General features: G+C 38.9%; 1 protein-coding gene across 2 annotated transcripts in view; it reads left to right on the forward strand.

Moving 5' to 3' along the window:
- Positions 1 to 3,218: 3,218 nt before the first annotated feature.
- The window catches only part of tspan4a (tetraspanin 4a), a 120,945-nt gene continuing 100,999 nt past the window's right edge, over positions 3,219 to 23,164 (forward strand). The window contains exon 1 of one of the 2 annotated variants that reach the window (XM_029498161.1): positions 3,219 to 3,276. The gene's annotated coding sequence lies outside the window, so the exon portion shown is untranslated. The remainder of the gene's footprint in view (positions 3,277 to 23,164) is intronic. The other variant, XM_029498162.1, reaches the window with a different exon arrangement.

Raw genomic sequence — 23,164 nt, forward strand, 5'->3', positions numbered from 1 at the left:
GGCTTAATGATAATATCACTTACTCCGTGGCCAGCATTGTAGGCATTGGCAAAATCTCACAGCTGTTATTTGACACACTGACAAATGGTAGACAGGCTTCAATTCCAAACAGCTCTCAAAATACTAGTAATAAATTAGAAGGAGCTACTTGTTATAAGTTTGTGATTTCAAAGAGATTTATATTTATATTAGACTTTCCTCCCCCAAGGCAAAAATAGAGCAGTCTTGGGACACGAACAACATGATTTATATTTGACAGTTGTTAGCTTCGTGCTTTACTGTGTCTCTAAATGGTAAGCTTCACTGTGTGGGTCCTTGTCTCTTCTAGCAGCATGTGGACAACATGCCATCGTGCTCAGAAACTGTGAAATCAGTCATACGATGCCTAAATACAATTTCTGACATATCTGCCATATTAAGTCACCTAAATGCATAAATTCTATTTATATTCCAGTGTAATTTAAATACTGTGCAATGACATGCACATCTCATCTCTTCATTGTCACACACAAACAGATTGGAAATACTGTGGTAGCCCAGCTCTGTCAGTCCATTAGCATTGCATTACTGTTTTGTTGTGTGAAATACTGACGTTTCTTGGCTGGGTGGAGGCTGAGGCTGTGATGGAGCTGAAGGCATGTGGTCAATGTCTTCCAACGATGGAAGACTTCAGGTCCTAATATGAAAGCCGTGATACAGCTGAATCAATGGATTTTAATTGCAGCTATACAGCTGTCTTCAAGGATCCTCCAGATGTGAAAGAACACAACCTTTTACTTAAAAAAAATCCTTGTTATAGTAAAATACCACTGTCAGCTGATATATACGGCTTTAATAAATTTCTAATTCTGCATCAGGGTTTTTTATATTTTGACCCAGTGTTTCTCAACAAAGGGGTTAGGTCAAAAGGGTTAATAAATCTGTAGCATCATTAGATCTTATAGAGAGGAAAAGAAAAAAAAAATACATGGATGTATTGTTTTTTGGACTTTCTGCTTTACTGTTTTTCTTAGATGCAGTATTGTAAAAAATATATACTTTTCCTTTCTGCTTCAAACTATTATTTAAATTAAATATCTTTGCAGTAGAGTTTCTGAAATGTAACAAGAGGCGCTGCAGGACATTTTCTTGGGCAAACAAACCACCTATTCTGGCAAAAATATCAAAAATAAAAAAAATCCCTTTGAGTTACAGTATAGCAGAAGGCGCTCGCTCCTTTGGCACTACTTTGTGTCTTCCTGCACTATGTTGGTTTGACATTTTCCCTGCCAAAAACAAAATCTCTGGACTACCCAACCTTTTGTTAACGTCTTGTAAAATCTCATTCAAATAAAAGTAATTCAATTGAACAGCAGCAGCCTGCAAAACAATCAATAAGTTTGATCCCATTTATACTAATGATTGCAAACTCAGTATCAAGTTCAGATGCACTTTAGGAATATACAGTAAATATTGTTGACTTGTTGACAAGAACAAGAAGTTATAAAACCCTACAGGGATTACATTACAACAACAAATGACAACTGTGACTGTGAGTTTTGTTTGGGCTGAACAGGAGTACACTTACGCATGTTACTATTTTTGCTTTGAACACTTGAAATGAAATGAACGCATTTGGTTACTTGGAACATTTAACTCAATACACTGATGTGCACAAGTACAGAGTCACAGAACAGTGAACAAGAAAGTTTGTTCATAATGTAGCAGGGAAACATTGTGAAGTGACCTTCTGTTTCATAATATTAATCCTTTGCAGCCCTACTTGGAAATATGTATGTATACATATGAACTGCAACTGCAATGAAAAATAAATATTGTCTGATTTGGTCTTTCTATTAAAAAAAGTTAAATTATCTTGAAAGCCAAAATACTCTGGACATGAGATGGCTCCTGGATAATTGAAATACCACTCTCAATGTATGTGCGCCACCAGCTTTGGGCTTCCACATCACACTTGGATAAGTTGTCTACTGGACCATGACTGACCTTCAAAGCATTTGTGTCAGAAACTGCACACACACACACACACACACACATTTAGATGATGCACAGTAGATTAATTTGAAAACAGCTTTCTATAGTGCCAGACTGTGAACAGATATCTGTCTGAGAAAAAGAAGCAACATTGGTACATTTGATTGAAGGGAAGATAAATACTTTATATAAAAAAAGTAAAGGAAAATACTCACTATATTTGAAAATAAACATACATGAATCATGTATTTGATGAAAACATTGCAATCAAAATCAAAAATCAAAAAATTGCATCAAAGTCCTCAGAGCACACTATAGATATGTGTAATGACCCTGGGGTTGCTCTCTGTTGCGTTGTTTTGTCTGCTGTGTTTTCTGGACGTGTCTGTAGGTGACAGTTTGTCAGTGGAGACGTGGCACACCAGTGCGGCCCCGCTCACCTGCATTTAAGATGGCTGCCAGCCTCACTCTTACTTTTGACCACATCAAGCCTGGGGACACTCCAGCTCTCATGTCAATCAATCAATTTTCCGCGTCTCCATGCTGTCGACATCACACTTGTGATACTAATGATACTACCAGTCTCCACATTCTTCGCTTACGCTTGCTTACATTTTTGGTGAAAGTGCACAGTAATTGGGTAAATCAAGTGTTTAACTGCTGCCTGCGTGTGCTTGTTCCTTTGTTGCAAGATTCCTCTTACTTGTGGAACATGTGTGATTTCTTTTCATTTGCATGAAGTTCATCATTACTGAGTTCACCTTGAGAACTAATGTCACAAGTACAAATGTAAATTAATCTGCAAATAAATGAAGGGGGAAGAAAAAAAGGATGGAGTGCATACACACACACACACACACACATATATATATATTATATATATAAAATATTATCTTCGGCTTACTTTAATGAAAAATAATTTAGAAACCAGTTCGGTGTTTGTGGACAGTCAGAACTATTTGTTTTTATTTGTATTCATCAGCTCCTGCCTTTAAATCACTCACGGAATCACAGCAAATTAGCCTATACATTTCTTTTGGAAATTGTCCTTGGTCCAACAACTCTGCAAAGGATGATTATTCCTTTTAAGTGCTCTATCTGAAGTCACCACTAGATGCCACCTTTTTGCTGTTTGATGGGTCCAGTGGCAGTCACATGTGCATCCATGTTGCACAGAGGGAGAGAGAGAGATAGGGAGAGAGAGAGAGTCTGTGGTAAAAAACAGTTTGAGAAGTTTTGTCATACACTGAGGGAAGAAGAGAGACAGCCTGGAGGGAGAAACCCGTGAAATATAAGTGAGTGGTAAGTCATTTTTACATTTTTTCTCAATTTCCATTTGAACAAAAGAACTGTCTGAAGTGAAAGGCTGTTTTTTTCTTCATATCTCTTCTCCACCTCTCATTCTTTTTCATTGTAATTTAGTATAGTGGACACATGTATTGTATTGTACTGCCAGTGGCTGTGAAGTTTATCCTTGATGAATTGGGAGCTTTGAAGGCTAAATTAGTCTAATTAGAAGGATGACGTATTGTCTTCATTAATGTTGTATGAATGGCTGATGAATGTTGCTTTATTTAACAGAGGGATTATGCTAACAGTACTTGAGAGCACTGTTCAGCAGCAGTAGAAGTAGATTTGCTTATAAATGGTAGTATGATTTGCCATTGTACAGTCACGTTTCATTAGAATGTGGTCAATGTGGAAATGTGGTGATGTAGGAGAATGAAGCTCTCTGATTGGCTGGGGAACGTTTCCCTGGACCTCGATGAAAGACAGAAATAAACTTGTGGAGAAGAACAACATTTCAGAATACCAACCATTCCTCAAGCTATTCCCTCCCATAAGTTTTCTTTTTTTTCTGGAGGGGTTTCAAGAGCTTAAGGCCTCACTGATTTGCTCCATGGCTGGAAACGTGAAAAGGAATCCACTGCCCTACAATGTGCCCTTATGTTAGGTTAGCAGAAGTCTTAAATTCTTCTTTGTCAGGCGGTTCCATGTGGTACATTAAAAATTCATCTCAACTTTAATGAAGGCAGTAAGGCTGTATGAAAGAGAAATCTGTCCTTAAACAGGATAAAAGAGGAAGCTGTTCCTTGTATGCCTGGGCCCATTTTGCTGTCTTGTATTGAATTTGTTCTATCTTTACATCAGTGGGATTTGAAAGAAATCATCAATGCAAAGGGAAAGGTTTCTGCATCAGTCCTGCAGAATTTTTCATAGATTATACTTTTTGCGCTAATTCTTAAGTTTCATACAGGAAGAATATGCTGTCATATAGTGAGAAATACCATTTTCAGGCCATATACAGACCAGACTAGATTGAAATGTAATTAAATAGGAAAAAGCCATTTGAATAAAAATCATAAGAAAAACTCTCACTCTAAGTTGAGCTAGGCTACTGTGCTCTGTACTAAACCCATATGAATACTAAAAGCTTACCCTTCCTTTAGAAGTTACGAGTTAGCATTAACCCCTGAGCTGCTGCTCATATCTCTTTTAAAGAAGTTTTAATGAAACTGGCCCTTTGTAGGATTCAGCTTATGATGGTCACGTTGTATTGTGTTATGGTGACAGGTGTTTCTATTATTTCATGTCCACTCAATATAATTCACAACTCCTTTCCATAATATTGGACTACCCAATTGATCAGTAGCAGAAATTACCATCCAGAGGGACCATGAAGTTCAGTCAAAAGCTCAGTAAAATAATTAAAAGAAAGGTGAACTTCATAATGTAGGAAGGTTATTTGCAGGACTGTTTTATTATTCTTTTGTAGTGGTTTGAGCTAAAGGCACTGAATAAACTGGAAATCGAGTTTACTTTAAAATTTTGCTATATTGAAGAAAATCAGCCAACTTTAACTTAGAAAATGAATGAATGGATTAATTAAATAATAAAATGATATAATTGATTTATAAATCAATGTTAGGGTTTGGGTTAATAGTCATTTTTGACTATTAATAAAACAAAAATAAACATATTGTTTGTGATAGTCAGTTGTAAGCCAGGATTAAAGACAAATAGATATAAAACAATATAAAAATCTTTAAAGCCACATTTTCTCTTCAGAAATAAGCTCAGCTCATGTTCTATGTATAAACTCATGGCTGCTGCTCATGCAATCTCTAACAGTGACAGTCTGCGACTGCCTCGACACATTCTGGGAAGTTCACATTGACAGTAAAGAGAAGGAGGCAACTTCCTTTCTCCATGTCCTCCCACATTTCGTCAGCTCCAGCATGACTGAAGTGATGGCTCAGGACAGTTGGCAGCTGCCCTCTGTTTACATTTAGGTGCCTGAGACCAAAGTTGGTGCCCGCACCCAAACTTACCATTCTGAGTGTGGGTGTCTTTCTTGAAGCTTTGCACCATACAAGGTAGCTTACAGGAGGCAGTGAAAATATGTTTGAGAGTCGAGGTTGGATTTAATCCTTGCAATTTTAACAGCTGGTGTTATTTAGCCCGCTATGGCTGGCTTGAGGTCCTCCTTAGGTGTGGCAACTCTCCCTGAACACTGGCTCTACTGAAAGAGGCTATAACAAGGCTGCATTGTACTGCTGCCTGCAGGTGTGTGTGTGTGTGTTGGTGTGTGCACACTGCTCTCCGCTGTATCCACTCGCCCAATTTTCCCCTCGGCTCCCTGGTGCCTTACTACATTTTTTGACAGATTTCAGTCAGTCCTGTCTTCTTTTGTTTTCACCCTCACGTTCCTTCAGCTGCACTTCTTCAGCCCTACCGGAAGAAAAAGAAAGGGCTGAGAGGCACAGGATTTAAAACATAAAATACGATAACATAAAATACTTAAGGCATCTCTTCGCCTGATTCTGAGCTTCATTAATATGATGCAGCAGCACAAAAGTGAAAAATATATTGTATCATAAGGGAAATCAGAGATAAATGTACCATAAGGCAGAGCTGCAAGATACACTCTCAGTGTTTGTGGACCATCTGTGTGCTGTGAGAGGTGGAGCAAGAAGAAAGAAAGAAAACAAGAAGATTTTTTCTGTGATAAACCTTATGAGGGCACTACACTGCAGACAATCAATTATAGACACAGTAAACTAAAGCAGATCTAAAACTGCAATGCATGATAAGACCAATATCAATTAAATGTTGTGCCAGTATTGGATAAGATACAGGAAGATAAAATTTTAATGGTGCTGGGGGGTTAAACTAAAGAAGTGGAACGTCAAACAATCACAGGATAAGTAAAACATTAGATGTGTGAATCTTCTATTTTTAAATGGTCACATATGTTATTTCCAAAGTATATTCTGGTTATATTCAAAATGAATTTCAGTTGACACTTAAGATTATTACACATTTTCACTAACTGCATCAATCAAATATTGCTTTCATTGTTTCAGCCATACCCTCTTAAAAAAAACAAAACAAAACAAAACAAAAAAAAAACAGAAGGCCAATCATTACTTTTAACTTTTGACAAAGTATCCTACTCAGTACTAAATGAGTGGGTACAAAGATAAACATGGGATTGGACAATAATTAAATAAAAGTATATATTTTGATAGAAAATGTTTCAATAATGGTAATATGATTTTAAAATACCATTCCAATGTTTCAATTACACAATTTAAAACACTTGCAACTGACTGTGGTTCATTGAATGGTGCTGCCATCAGTTCATGGCATTCTAGCTGAGCAAAAAGAGCAGAAAACAACGGGCTACATTGTTACATCATGGTGTCACCACAGGCTGTAACAGGTTCAGATCAGCAGCAGTTTTCTGTGACCTGTATGATGCTCATATCAATAAAAATATTGTGATATAAATTTTGGCCATATCATCCAGCTCTACATCAAGATAAATTAATAAATAGCTTTAAGTATGTCCTTGCCAGTGGATGTGTTGGATGTTGGATGTGCAGAATTTTTTTTCATCACTCTCAATAACATTGCAAGATATTGCATTTTTCTATACTTGGGTAGATTTGTCTGTGAATAATGTTTGGACCCTGAGATTCATCTTGAGAGCTATGACTTTGTGCTGTTTGCTGCCAATCCACATCGTTAGTTCCATTGGATCTGAACTGATTGTTCTTTGTGGTGGTATGTTCTCTCCTGGATGCCTTTCTGAGTTTGTTGATGAGAAGGGTTATGGTTTTCTTAATTTAGCATAAAGGTGTGAAACAAAGGAAGACAGATATCCTACAGCAAAAAGTGTACCAGCATCTCTAAAAGTCACTCATTTCCATATGTTGTGTGTTAAATGTGCACAAGAACAAAAGTGTAAAAAGAAAAAAACAAAAAACAAAACAGGGTGCACATGTGGGAGTATTCCTCCATATCTGTGAGACATGTGCTTTCTTTCCATGTGGTTCAGGAATGGAACAGATTGGATAAAGGTTATCTTAAATTCTTCTTACACGTAGCATTTCTTTTATTTTTCAGTCTGTCCTGTTAGGAATGCGAGGCACCAACATGAGTTCTTACGTTTTGAAGGGTCTGTATTGTCCCCACTGTTCCTCCTTGTTGAGAGCAGTGTTGAGATGTTAGCGCCTGGTGAAAACCACAAGCTGTAACCACACTCTTTCCCTGCTGCTGACTCCCAGTCTCACGCCCAGTTGAACACTGGAAAAAAAAAAAGACAAAGCAAGGTTTTCCTCTCCCTCTGTTCTGTCTATTTCTTGATGTCTCCTCCCCTCCTTACACCCTTTATCTTGCTCGGTCCACCATAATTTACTCCTCCTATCAGCCACACTCAGTCCTATATGGCATTTAAGTCTTTGTTTGGCCTCTTCGCTCCTACAAAAATAGGAACATTTACATTCTGTATATACAGGGTTCATTTTAGCCCCTTGGTGGCGCAACTGTAGGATAAACTTTACATAACATGTAATTTTGCACCACATGGAGAATTCTTCAAATATGTAGGCATCCACAGAAAGCTTTCTCTCCTCATGCTGTACTTGATATGGTTATTTTCTTTTGTCATATCTGAGCACGCTATACCAAAAATAATAATAATAATAAAAAAAAATCCTCATTTACATTCTTTTCTGGCAGCCCCTTGTGGACAGTCTATGTTGATCCTGATAGATTTAGCTTAACAATATTGAGGCTGACTCCCTGGACACAGCTCATGCTATAGCCTCAGACTGAAAATCCATCGCCATGACTTTTAAAATGAATAGTGTCTGTCTGCTTGACTTCAGAAAGGTTTCAAACTCCATATCGTTCTCAAGTGCGCTACACTGAATACAAAGTAAACTGGGATTTGTAGTTGTCAACTGATACAGAATATTGTATGATGAAAATTTCAACACAGCGTGATTTATTCATTTTTTTTTTTTTTATTGTTTTACCGATTTTGTCATGGAAAAATGTGAATTTGATTAATACATTTTCAAGTGTCATACAGGAAGAATATACTGTCATATAGTGAGAAATATAATTTTACAGGCCATTTACAGACCACAAGAGAGTGACCTGATTGAATTGAATTTTAATTTAGGATTGTTACATCATGATGTCTCCACAGGCAGTAACAGGTTCAGATCAGAAGCAGTAAGTGTTAGCTGCTAAATGTGAACCTCTGACAGCAACACAAATGTGACTGAATGAGCTTCCACCAGTCATAATAAAGCAGACAGAATCGCTGATAAGCGAGAAGAGACTAACTCAGAAGTGTGGAAGAGGTTCAGCTGTCAAACATCAGATAAACTTTTCTCTGCATTACCGCGCAATGCTGAGAACTTTTCTTATTTTTTATCATGACTGAAGCACTTTTGTTACAATTGGTTTACACAAGTTAAAGTAAGTTTAAAGATTTTAATGCTGACAAAGTTGACGTTTTGTGAAATCAGTTTTCACAAAAGGTAATTATTGATTTACTTGTATCATTTTTACTATGAGATTATTGTATAGTTTTATAGGAGAAGGTTTCATAAATTTAGGAAACAAATTTTCAGAAATTTGCCAGTTTTCTGCGAGCTGTATGATATTCATATCAGAATGATATTGCATCAGAATCAAAAAAAAAATATTGTGATATAAATTTTGGGCATATCATCCAGCTCTATATCAAGATAAATTAATAAATGGCTTTAAGTATGTCCTTGCCAGTGGATGTGTTGGATGTTGGATGTGCAGAATTTTTTTTCATCACTCTCAATAACATTGCAAGATATTGCATTTTTCTATACTTGGGTATATTTGTCTGTGAATAATGTTTGGACCCTGAGATTCATCTTGAGAGCTATGACTTTGTGCTGTTTGCTGCCAATCCACATCGTTAGTTTCATTGGATCTGAACTGATTGTTCTTTGTGGTGGTATGTTCTCTCCTGGATGCCTTTCTGAGTTTGTTGATGAGAAGGGTTATGGTTTTCTTAATTTAGCATAAAGGTGTGAAACAAAGGAAGACAGATATCCTACAACAAAAAGTGTACCAGCATCTCTAAAAGTCACTCATTTCCATATGTTGTGTGTTAAATGTGCACAAGAACAAAAGTGTAAAAAGAAAAAAACAAAAAACAAAACAGGGTGCACATGTGGGAGTATTCCTCCATATCTGTGAGACATGTGCTTTCTTTCCATGTGGTTCAGGAATGGAACAGATTGGATTAAGGTTATCTTAAATTCTTCTTACACGTAGCATTTCTTTTATTTTTCAGTCTGTCCTGTTAGGAATGCGAGGCACCAACATGAGTTCTTACGTTTTGAAGGGTCTGTATTGTCCCCACTGTTCCTCCTTGTTGAGAGCAGTGTTGAGATGTTAGCGCCTGGTGAAAACCACAAGCTGTAACCACACTCTTTCCCTGCTGCTGACTCCCAGTCTCACGCCCAGTTGAACACTGGAAAAAAAAAAAGACAAAGCAAGGTTTTCCTCTCCTTCTGTTCTGTCTATTTCTTGATGTCTCCTCCCCTCCTTACACCCTTTATCTTGCTCGGTCCACCATAATTTACTCCTCCTATCAGCCACACTCAGTCCTATATGGCATTTAAGTCTTTGTTTGGCCTCTTCGCTCCTACAAAAATAGGAACATTTACATTCTGTATATACAGGGTTCATTTTAGCCCCTTGGTGGCACAACTGTAGGATAAACTTTACATAACATGTAATTTTGCACCACATGGAGAATTCTTCAAATATGTAGGCATCCACAGAAAGCTTTCTCTCCTCATGCTGTACTTGATATGGTTATTTTCTTTTGTCATATCTGAGCACGCTATACCAAAAATAATAATAATAATAAAAAAAAATCCTCATTTACATTCTTTTCTGGCAGCCCCTTGTGGACAGTCTATGTTGATCCTGATAGATTTAGCTTAACAATATTGAGGCTGACTCCCTGGACACAGCTCATGCTATAGCCTCAGACTGAAAATCCATCGCCATGACTTTTAAAATGAATAGTGTCTGTCTGCTTGACTTCAGAAAGGTTTCAAACTCCATATCGTTCTCAAGTGCGCTACACTGAATACAAAGTAAACTGGGATTTGTAGTTGTCAACTGATACAGAATATTGTATGATGAAAATTTCAACACAGCGTGATTTATTCATATTTTTTTTTGTTTTGTTTTACCCATTTTATTATGGAAAAATTTCAATTTAATTAATTCATTTTAATGAATTAATTATTAATTTGAGGCTGAAATTACAACTTCAGCTGTTCCTAAGTGTGTCTTTGTTTATATATAATATTGCTTTAGGGAGTTTTTCTTTTACTGGTGAAAATGTGCAGTTTGTCTCTGCCTCAATAGCCAGCTTCAAATCACTGCAGACATTTTGAATAGGACTCATTCAAGTTTCTGTTTGTTTCTTTGGCTCAACCACTCTCTTACTAACACTACTCTATTTTGTTTTTTCACCAGGCTTTGTGCACATTTTAAGTGGGAAGCTTATTCAAGCATCCAGCTTTGCTGTCATGATAAATTGGCCTTTTCTGGATCGAGTTGTCTCAATATGAATAAACCGATATGAGTGGAAAATTTTCACACTGCCCTGAATCAGAGATGCCTGCCAAATGTGGCAGATAAGATATATTTGACATTTTGTCTCTGTGAAAGTAAACTGGTACTCAAGTCTGTCACAAATGTCATGAATGTTTGCCCAGTGATGTAACACTTCATTCTGAAGTGTTTTGAAGCATTTTGAAGTTTTCAGATTAGTGTTTACAGTTGTGATGGTTATCACTGGAGCTATGTATGGATGTTAAAAGGCAAAGGGGATCCAGAATGATCATTTTGATTATTTACTTTCATTCACTATCAAAATAAACTGTGCAAGAAGTGAGAAAATTATTTTGGAGTCAACATCTATTAGGTTTTTTTTTCTGAATTTGTGCATTCAGTTATACTTTCAGTGATGTGGTGTTAGTTAATTTTAGTTAGTTTTAGTTAATTTGCAAATAACAAAACACACACAATCCCTTCCCACACAGAACGAGTCCTGAATATTTCTAGCCTGTTTTTGGCCTTTTATTTTTAACCCAGCTGCTGTGACCCATACAACCTTTTCTCTCTACAGTAGTATCTACAGTATTCGTCACTGAATTTTCTAGATTTGCCACATGTCAAAACGAGAACGTTGACTAATAAGATGTCTTTTTTTCCTGCTATTTGGGATGATTTATCCAATTATATCCCTTAACAGCTCCCAGGAGCTAATGTCATACATCATTAGCACCTTTTAGGGATTATTTCCCCCGCTCTGTCATTAACCCTCATGTAGAAGGTTTTCTGGTCCTGATTACTTTGCCCTTTGTAAGGTTTGCTCTATTCCAGGCTTTCTATTCAAACCTACACACACACACACACACACACACACACAAAAATATTCATGCCCTGGTTGTGGTGATTGTGGCCTTTGGGCCACTGTTAAAAGTTACTTTTCACTTTTATTGTTTTCCAAATAAATGTCTTAAAGTGATGCAGAACAACAATCAAAGTGTCGGTGTTACAACCCAGCTCCCAAGGGAAAAGAGAACACAAAGAGGACAGTTGTTAAAAGTAAAGCAGCTTATTGTTACTTAAAATTTTTGAATAATGGTTAACAACAACTCAGAACAAACCAAGGAAGAGGGCCGGTGGATGCTGAAAGCAAATGCTGGCTACCTAAACTAACTGAAAACCAAAATACAACAGAGTCAGCACCCTTGCACCCCGAAGCCACCTTCCTGGGAAGGGAATCAGAAAAACTGGCCATTACCCAGCACTCTCCAACCCTGGCCTCACCTCAATGTTTCACAGGCTACCAGTGGCTACAACAACTCAACGGGCGCTACAATATGGCCTTCACAACGCACATAGCTCCCATCACAGAGGTGAGCTGCCCCAACTGACAGGCTGGCAGGGGTTTTGTAGCGCCTGGTTCTTGATTTGGTGGCTGGGATTGGCCATCTGAAAACAGGCCACACCAATGAAGAGAGAGGGGGTGGAGCATCTGGGTCCTGAGACACAGCAGCGGCCCGTAACAGTGGGAAATGATTCTTGAGTTTCAAACAGTGCAAAACAACCACAAATAGACTAATGAGAGAATCAAAGTGAACAAAAAGATACAAATGGCCCAAATGAAGAAAAAAAACACAAACAGTAGCAAACTGACTATAAACGATTGCAACACAACTGCAAAGTGACACAAGGATAAATGCAATCAGATGTGAATCGATCTCAAGGAGGCCTAAAAGGATCCCAGAGGGTAAATAAATACAGGTATATTCAAAACAACCACAAAAAGACACAAAACAAGCAGAGATATCACAAACCAATTACAAGAAAAGAGAAAACAACCAAAAAGAGGCACAAAATAATAACAAAGACACAGAGAAAAAACAAAAAGAGACAGGTAACAAACACTAAATGATCCTTTGTGCTCCTGGCTCGAGGCCCTTTGTCTAACTATCCATTTAATTTAGATATTCCTGCTGTGTTGTGAAAGGAAGCCAAATGCAGTCTTTTTGAAATGCTTTAAGCCGAGGCACATTTACACACACGCAGGTGTAGAGTGACTGAAGACTTAACGTTTCATTTTGCTCTCATAAGTTGTGTCCCCATTCAGTGTAAACAACATTCACAGTGTATCACACCATAGCCCACAATAACTTGTTCTCATCGAAAAGTTCACAAGCTACTTCTTTAGTGCCACTGTTATTAACAGAGAGCAGCTTGGCTATTTTCTGGTCTCAAGACTAGTTTGGACCCCTGTGGTTGGAGTTGACACAGTCGAGCCTCTTTGCTCCCTGTTGATAATAGTTATACTGGAGCCACTGTGTGCCAGCCCACAGTTTTGAGGTCGGCCACAGGAGGCTAAATGCACCTCTCAGTTAATGGAGCTACATGTTCAGTCTAAATATAATATCAGAAAAATATATCACTATGAAATATATACATTAAAATGTAGTGTTCCTTGCTTTTGGTTTCTGGGGGTGTTTATGAATCAGCCTTTAGATAAATCCTTTTATAATTTAAAACAGAAATTGTAGTCTTTATGTAATGAACATGAATGGGGTAAAAACCTGAAAGCACCACTCTCAGGCTCGGGGATCAGCTCAACAGACTTTAATCTGGTTTGAGTTCACAAGCAATCAGCCCGCACAACAGAAGCACAAAGGGAGGAGGCCAAAGGCGAGGCCAAATAATCCAAACAGGATGGAAAACCAGCAACATGAGAAAAGAGAGTTGGAATGTGAGACACGCTACAACCACCTGATAAAAAACAAAAGGGTGAAGTGAGGTATGGATAGACAGAGGGAGGTGATTAGACAGACACAAGTGAGGTGTATTAGGGCAATCCCTGGACCAGGAAACACCAGGGACCAGGAAGTAACGCTACAGAATGTGAGAATCAAGTTAAACAGGAAGTGGCACACAAACACACACAGAAGACAGAGCAAGTCATAGTCAATAAAATCACCAGTGAATTGGAAAAAATACAAGTACAAGCCATGTAGCCAAGGTGCTACAGATTATTCGCCTGTCTTTGCTAAAAAAAACAAAACAAAAAAACCTGTGGAAGGCCGATGTTATAATTCCAGGTCTTACAAAAAATAAAAAAAATAGCCAGAACTACAGGCACAAAGCTCCAGTTATTGACAAAACATATCACTGATTCACGTTGGTGGTAACATGTTCCTTCATGACCACAGAACACAGACACTGTGGTCTATTTGGACTCCCAGCACCTTGTCCTTGAGTTGGAAATTCGCATGAAATTTGAAAATCGTCCTTAATAAATGTTCCATTCACCTCAATTTGTGCTCATAAATGACTTGGGCCTTTTTTCTAAGATCGAATACATTTTTGCAACATTTTCACAAAGATTTTTGAACATATGACTGATTTCTGGAAAAAAAGGTGGAGGTGCAAAGAATATGAAAGCAAGACTATGTTTTCAGTTTTTTCCACCATTTGTTTTGTGAAGTGAAATAAGTGAAATGTAAAACAATAAATAAATCTCCTTTTACCCAAAGCGAAAGATTTTAAGACAGAAAGATTTAAATTGAATCTTATCGGCTAAACATAGGTTATCTCTGCCAATGACAACTGTCCATGCTCAAGGTTTTACTTCTCATCATCACTTTAAAACATATAAATCTTAAAAAAATACACAAATCGGGTGCTTGCTTTTACAATTTCTCTTTTTATTCATTCTTTCCTCATAGCACATTGGCGTCAATCAGCGTGCACCACAGGGCACTAACCAAATCTGCTGTATCCATTGTTTAGTTTAAGTCGAAGGGAGTAGCCTACCCAAGTCCGTAAAACAAGCTCTTTAATCCAGAAGGAAACAAATGGTCAGAATCCCAAAAAGCAGATAAATCACACAGGGAACAAGCAAAAATCCAAAAGGTCAAAAATACCAAAACAGAGATCAGATCATGAGAGAGCTTCTACAGGGAGGTAACTAAGACAATCTGACACAGGAGGGAATGTGGAGCGTGATTTAAATACACCAGGAGAGGTGAGACAGTGACACACTGGAACTCATCAGGGCCAGGATGTGATCAGAGGAGGGAAAAAACAGGAAGCAAATCTATCAGCAACACAACAGAACACAAACTACAAAATAAAATGGATCCTGACAAATTTATAATGAAGCATTCCTTTCTCACCGCATAACAAACATTCAGCTAATAGCCATGTTGACAATTGTGTCTTGAAAGAACACTTCAAAACAAACGCAGTGTCCAGAGTCTAAAGCTGTGCCAGGTAGTAGCAGTTATCACAAGAGCTTATGAATATGAGTTATCAAAGAAAAATACGTGTGAATGACGTCCTCCCCCCATCATCATATTTTTGGAGTTAAAAGAACACACAAAAACCAGCCAACCATACTTGGTAGCAAACTCCTTCGAAAGAAAGTGATCCTGTTCAGAAAAACTTTTGAGAAAAATGTGTTGACAAATGGCTTTTCCCTCTGTGAGCAGATTATTTACAGAACTCCACACTGACTTCTGTAGAGCAGCGGAGTTCTTCTGTGACCTATGGATCCTTTTTGTAGTAAGAAATATATTTATCTGAATCCACATCACTGCTCTTAAACACTATATTGCATGTTGCAGAGCGAGCTGGACTACTACTGTATAAAATATTTGCTGAACTGCTTAGAGGGCTAAAGATAAAACTGTCCTAGTAATCTGAGAATAGAGTTAATTTTGTGAAATGTATTTTTAATTTTCCCGGATAATGCAATCATTAAACTGCATTTTCCCATAGTGGACACCAGGAGTGGGTTTCTGCTGAGTTAGCAGCATGAATACAAAATCTAGATTGTCTCATTTTAAGAGTCCAGCCTGTTGGTGGCGTAATGTGAATGTTTCTTGGCAGGCTCTGCTCCTCTTGATACCAATTAGTCATCATTTGTAATATCGCAGTCTAACAGAGTATTGTTGCTTATTATAGGCATCCCTTCTTGCTATGGTTAACTGCCTTCTAAAAGCTACTTCCAATATGGCAATTAATTCAGTGACTTCCTCAGTCATCAGCTCTGACTCCACTAAACACCGGAGGGATGTGGTAAAATGGGAGATTGGCAGCATGAAAATGAGCAGGGCACAAACCTACAAAAATGCTGTCATGTAATTGTGTCAACAGGGAGCAGAATCATAAAATGTTTCCTATATCTTGAGGAAGCCATGACATAAAGTCCTGAGGCTGTTTAAAGAGCAAAGGGAGGCCCTACACAGTATCAGCATGGGGCTCGGAATAAACTGTTCAGTGATTATGGGATAGTCAGTGGCCATACTGCATATGATTTCCATTACTTTATTTACATTTCCATCTGATCAGCTTTTACATTATTATGCTAACAATGGTGCTGTCAGTTAATCCTGGCTCATTTAGCTACAAGACAGGCTGAGACAAGCGGTTACAACAGGCAGTACTCCTCCTTCGGGGCAGGCCAGATACTGTGACTGATTGAACCGACCAGGCTGGGCTAACTGGTTAACATACAAGCTTCAGCAGAAGAATAGAAATTGCTCTGGCAAGACAACAGATTTTAATGCGATTATTAACCGAGACCGGGGACCGTGGTAACACGGGACAGTTGTAATGTCTCAAATCAAAGACTGCTTAAGAGTGCTGATACTCACTGTGCACTTTCCCAGTTAGACATCCCTTCTGCTAACACAAAGAGGAGCCAAATGTGAAGTTATTTCCACAGATGTTTTTTAATGTAAAAAAGAACATTTTCTATCAGATGTATTTTTTTAGCTACTGTCTGAGAGCAAATGTCAAGAAATCCAAACAAGTATGATGGGAGTCACTGTTCTGTAGCTAAAAATATAAAAGACTGAGGCACTGTTGGTGCAGTGTATTGACTGGAACTGGACCAACCTGTGTTGGTTGTTTGTTTTATTTTTGTTGGTTTTTGAAAATATGTAAATTGTTAATAAACACATTTTTGAAAACATGTATAAATATACTTTTACTATCAGTATTTTTAAAATTAAAATTCCATTTAATACTCAAGTACAGTAAATTTCAGATACTTGAATACTTTCACTGCAGTAGTATTCTAGTAGGACTTTCACTTCTACTTGAGTTATTTCCAGTTCTTTTAAACTAGTATGGCTTTCTGTACTGTCTACTGTCTAAGGCTGTGCTTAACAGCATCTTTATGGGACCTTTTCTCCTGACATGTCAGTTCTTGTTCATTAAATAAAAATAAATAATGGCAACGTTAGAGAAAATTAAACAATTTACAATAATCTTGTGTATTATGCCTAAAAAAACCAGATTGCATGTAAAGATAATGATAATTAGCTGCATGTCAAATGTCCATGGTGGCACATGTTTGTAGCGTGCCAGCTATCAGAAAGATGAAGGCAGACAGGTGTGTCTGATAGAGAGGGCTTCAGATGAAATGAAACCGGGCAAATAAGTCAGATGAGCATCGATTAATTACACATTAGTATTTTACACATCTTACAACTGTCCCTGTACACTTTTATAATACAGGAAATCGTCTGTCACAATCAAACAGTAATAACAGTAGATGCCTGGTTTGCCCTAAAAAAGTTGCAGTTACTGTGAGCATCAGCATTGTGTGTCTGAACAGGATTTTAGCTTTACCTTTAAATTCAGCAGCCATACAAGAGGACACCACAGGAGGGTTAAAAAACAATACATTGTGCCTTCAGGGCAGCACAGCGGCGTAGTTGTTAGCACTGTTCCCCCACAACAAGAAGGTTGTGGGTTCAGTTCCCAGCCTGGGGCCTTTCTGTGTGGGTTTCCTCCCACTGTCCAAAGACATCATGTTTAGGTTAACTGGTGTCTGTAGGTGTGAGTGGTTGTTGGTCTCTGTCTGTCTCTGTGTGATGGACTGGTGACCTGTCCAGGGTGCACCCTGTCCTCACCCAGTGTGAGCTGGGATTGGCTCACTTTGACCAAGAAACTGGTAAGAGGTAGAAGATGAATGACATTGAGTTTGTGTATTCATTTTGCAGCCACTGAATTTCTGGCGCCTTGGTAGTATTAAATCTATTTCGTGGTTGTCAGTTTAAAACCATAAAACCAAAGAGTGACCATATCCTTCCCCACAGGCCAGAATGACTTGGCTGCTTGAATGTCCTTCTGTTTGTTGAATACTGTGAAATAAAAATGCAGGTGCAATACCGGCGCAACATCACAAGCTCTGTTCTTCTCAGCCTGTCAGGTTAAATACAGCTACATCTGACTGCCCTTGGGACTTGGACTGCAAGCTGGGTTGTACTATGCTTAAACACTGTTGACAGCCTTGGAGGAGCATGATGGACCAAGGTCCTCGAGGAATGATGGAGCTCTCACACACACACACACACCGACGCCAACACCAAACACCACCTCACACAAATGCACACTCATGCATCAATTAATGTGGCTTGCCAAGTTGTTTCACGTCTCCTCCAGGGGACGTTAACGCTTGTTATCTCCCTGGTGCTCTCTGTCTGCTGGATCAAGCGGGTCTGCCTACATGTCTGAGCCCTCCTGTGATGGGATTACTCACACTGAGATTTCAACTGTGTTTTTGGTGCAAGTGTTTTGATGTGATATTCTCACAATACTGTGAACGAGGGAGGACAGATGGGTGTGGACAAACGAAATAGCAGGTTTATTTGAAGTGTGATGCCTCTTTATTAGTGTATTTCCACTGATTTCAGGGAAATTATACAAAGGTGACTTGGACAAATGCAAATTATTCGACCTGGCGCGTTATGCACACATTCATGTTCTGTCCCCAAAGAAAAGAAGTTACTGCATTTCTTTTTTTGTCTGCATTTGTCCTCATAGTTTAACACCACAGAGTGTGCCAACTTTTTATGATATTGCTGCACTTGTAGCCTTGCAGCTGAATATTTTATTATTTCAGTGTGTGTGTGTGAGACCATCACCAGCCCTCCCTGGTTTGTTGATCTTTACTGTGTGAAATGACATTTGTGTGGCAGGGAGGGCAGTGCTACACCTCAGTGAATATAGAGGGCAACAAAGGATGGACAAGATGCAGAAGGATGGACAGAAGAAGGGAAGCAGGTGGTGCTGGTAGGAACTATTGAGTGAAGGATGCTGAGCTTTTCCTGTCACCTCACTCAGGATTATGAGAGTCCAGAGGGTTTCTGTGCAGATATCTGGAGAGATGGGAGTCCAGATAAATGAAGGTGTCCCAACGGAGGAGCCGAGTCAAAGATGGAGTACATAGTGATGAAAGAACAGCTAAGCCCATTTTTGTAAGGATTCATCAGTTTCCCATGATGTGACTCAAAATAAGAGTTGGCAAGAGAAACCACAGATGTATGTGGCCATTCCCTAAATATGAATGAGACCATCAGCGGGGCCCAGAGTTGGGTCAGGGGCCCAGGCTCCCCAGGCCCACCACCCTGTGTGTGGGAGCACAAGAGGCACCAGGTGGCCCAAGCAAACGCATGTCGGAGCAGGACAGGATTGCCACCCACACCCAGACACCCTCCATCCACCACCCAGCCAGGGTTGCAAAGAGGAAGGACCAATTAACTTTGTCAAAGACTTTTTCAGTATCAAGTGATACAAAAATAGCTTCTGTGTTGCTGCGCTGTGACATGCTGGTCAAATTAAGCTTTCTCACGGTATTTGCAGAGTGCTGGCCTTTGATAAAACTTGTTTGATCATTGAGAATTATCAATGAGATTATTGTCTCCAATCTAAACGCAAGTGCTTCGGAAATAATTTTGATATCGGTATTGATCAATAGCAGAGGGCGATAGCTGGAAGGGAGTCTTGGATCGTTCTCTTTTAAAAGCCATTTAATTTCAGCTGTGTTGATGTGGGCTCGATTGTAACACGTGTTTTTGATCTCTGTCACTGTCCTGACCAAAAATGTTGAATAAATTAATTAAGGAAGCCACCAGTTCCAGGAGTATAAACTCAGTTTTTTTTTTTTTTTAATAGGATATTTTCTAGTTGTAATTTAACACTCTGTAGTTGGTCCATAATTGTTTGTTCGGTTTTGTTGCATATTGTTCTGTTAGTTATTTAATCTTATCCTCAATGTTTTTTTCAGCCAGTTGTTCCTGTTTCTTGTAAGAGGAATACAATATGATTTTGCCTCTAAGAGCTTCCCACATCAGGGATGGAGATAAATTTGGAGAGTCATTTGTTTCCAAAAAGTTTTTCCATTCCTTCCTTATTAGCGAGTCAAATTCTGGATCCCTTAGTAATGAGGTGTTAAAGCACCAAGTGAGTGACGGTTTCAGGGTGGATTATAACTGAAGGTGGAGGGACACCGGTGCATGATCACTGATTATAATTGGGTCTATGCTGGTGCTGATTTTTTGTGGAATAGAGTTGTTTGACAGGATAAAGGAAATTCTTGAAAAACTGTGAAGCACTGCTGAGAAGAAGGTGTGTTCCCTCTGTAGGATTTCTGGACTATGTTAAAGTCCCCTCCGATGGTCGTTGTTGTGGTGACTGGTATGTCGGATAATTGCAGAAAGGGTTTGTGGAGGAAAGCCGGATCATCGTTATTAGGAGCATAGATATTCAGTTGTTAGAACTGATAAAGACTGATGCCTGGATAATGATGGTCAGTTACCATTCTGTTTAAAGTAAACAGTAATCTCCTACAGACCAAAATGGAGACTCCTCTTTGTTTACTGTTGTAACAGGAGGAAAAGATTTGGTTAAAATTTGGCTCTAGTAGAGATTTTTCTTCTGAACCTTGTAAGTGGGTTTCTTGAATGAGGAAGATATCTGCTTTTAAATTTGTGATATAGTCCATAATTTTTATATATTTTTTTTTGCCTGCGAGCGAATGCAACCTACATTCCAGGATACTATAGTGAAGTAAGATGGAGAGAGAGAATTCAGTCATGTATGAATATGAATATTCTGTGTATGGATACTGAGACTGCTCTGCATGTGTCTATGTGACCTACTCCTCTCAGTATGTAGGGGGTTACAGTCGGTGATTTGAGTGGATGTTGGATTGTAAATGTGTGGATATTAGAGGGAGGTGTGCTCAGCCAAATCACAGGAAATGTCATAAAAACTGAACATCAAGACCTGGAAAAGAAGCAGCAAAATTATTGACGTGGGCAGCAAATGAAAAAAGTTATTGCATAGGGGACATGTGGAGGGGTGAGGGGGTGAGTGAAAGGAGTGTGGAGGAGAGGGAGCCGTAGACAGAGGGGGAGAGAGGACAGAAAAGCAGGCGGAGACTGACGAGGTGAGTCAAAGGATAGGAGACATACATGTGTTTCTGTGACCTTCGACTGCTATCTGTCTGCAGATAGTTACAATCAGTGGTTTGATTGGACTCTGGAAGTGGATGTTGGAATGCTGGAAGTTGCTGCATTTCATTACACCACAGAATCATTTGTTAAACAGACAGACAGTTTCAGACATCACACAACAAGCACTTCTATTGATCTGTACACTTGTATTGCAATTTCAAAGATACTGCTGAGTAAAATACCTCTGAATACTCACATGCATCCACATGCACTGTGGATTTTAGCACGTAAGAATTAATTTTGTTCTCATCATGATAACAGCGGGGTTGAAAATAACAAGTAGTGAATCTAATCTGCGTAATAAGCAACGCCAAAGGGACAAGTAAGGCCAAGTTATCAGCCGTAATTTCATATGTTTCAGTCTGAAAAGCAAAACGGCACAGGGAAATAGATTTTATTCACACATTAGAACCAGACTATTGATCTAATTGTCAAATCAAATTTAAAGACATGTTTCTCAGTCTGGCCCCATTAATCAAAGTTATAAATACACTGTGTGTGTGGCACTGAAGCGAGACAATCCAAGTAAACCTGTTAAATTCCACCACATGCAAATAACCACTAGATTCATAAAAAGGATTTTGGTAATGCACTTATGAGCCTGTCACCGACCTGTCTTCACGTCAACACAGTGGAAGCAGTTTCCATGTCTCCTACAGCATGTGAAATACGTGCTCGTGTGTGTAAAACGGTTGGATACATTTACAGTAACCTCCCACGCTGTTTATTTCTCCCAGTGGGGATTTTTCTTACCATTCATCTCCATAAATACTTGTCCACACGGACAGCATATTTGTCTGTTCTTCAGCAATGTTTGACTGGCAAGCAGGGTAATAACCTCTCCCTGAGAATGGATTAGCAGCAGAATGCAAATTACAGATGTGACACGTGTGCATACATCATGATAGCAGGTGCAGAGGCTTTTCATGCTGGCTGTTCAGAGGTGTGGGGCAGTGATCAGAACTGGCGCCCAAGTTTCCGACACCCCATATGACAGAAATGTTTGATGGATTGATGGGAACTATTGATGAAGATGAATAGACAGAGGAAGTCACAGCTGTAAATTACCATTCTCTGCCAGTTTTGAAGTATTAGTGTGTATGTTGTTGTTGTTTTTTTTCTTTTTTTTTTTTTTACTGGCTGGCTAATGCCGCATCTGGATATAATTTCCTTGTCAATTTGTAAAATCTAAAAAAAATGAGAGTCAGCGGTACTAATTGTTGGCTTCCATGTGATCATTATATCACATAAACTGGACTAATGAGAAAACCACTAGGTGTGAATAATGGAAGCCAGCCATCCATTGCTTTATCGTGATAGAAGTTTGTATATGTTAATCACTAGCCTGCTGCTATAACGACACCGATTAGCGATCATGAACCTGGTAGGATGTTTTCCAGAGTATGTGCTGTAAGTAAATGTTAAGTGATGTTTTATTTCCCCCGAAACAGCTCTGTCTCTTATCACTGGATGTATCAATGCATCAGTCGAAAAGACCCAAAGCTTTTGTTTTTAATGCGCGATTCTCCACAGAGCAACGCAGGCGCAGCAGTGGAACAGGCTGTAAATGATACAGATCTAATCTAATTTCAAAATAATCAAACCGAAAAATGAGCTGTGATGGAAGTACAGCTGTTTGAAATGTCTATTGGCTTGTGCCCGAGGCGCAGCCCTGTTGCCGTCGGCAGACTGACTCTTCAGTGCGGATATGCTTCCCTGAGCTGAACTGAACCTCACCTTATCCCATTCCTGACCGCAGAGCGAGGGACCAAGTAATAATGTAATGAGAGAGAAACGGTGGAACAGACCCCAGATCTGCAGGAGAGATGCTGCTGGGTTTTACTGAGCAATGACCAGGCATCACACTATTACTTCCTCTGACTGTGTGTAAATCTGCAATTTTTGAGGGGGTTATGTGCCAGAGCGTTTCTTGGCAGGGACATCCTGAAGTGCGGCACAGAAACTTGTATTTTTACCAA

This window comes from Echeneis naucrates, chromosome 3 (genome assembly GCF_900963305.1).
Source record: "Echeneis naucrates chromosome 3, fEcheNa1.1, whole genome shotgun sequence".
Classification (NCBI taxonomy): Eukaryota; Metazoa; Chordata; class Actinopteri; order Carangiformes; family Echeneidae; genus Echeneis; species Echeneis naucrates.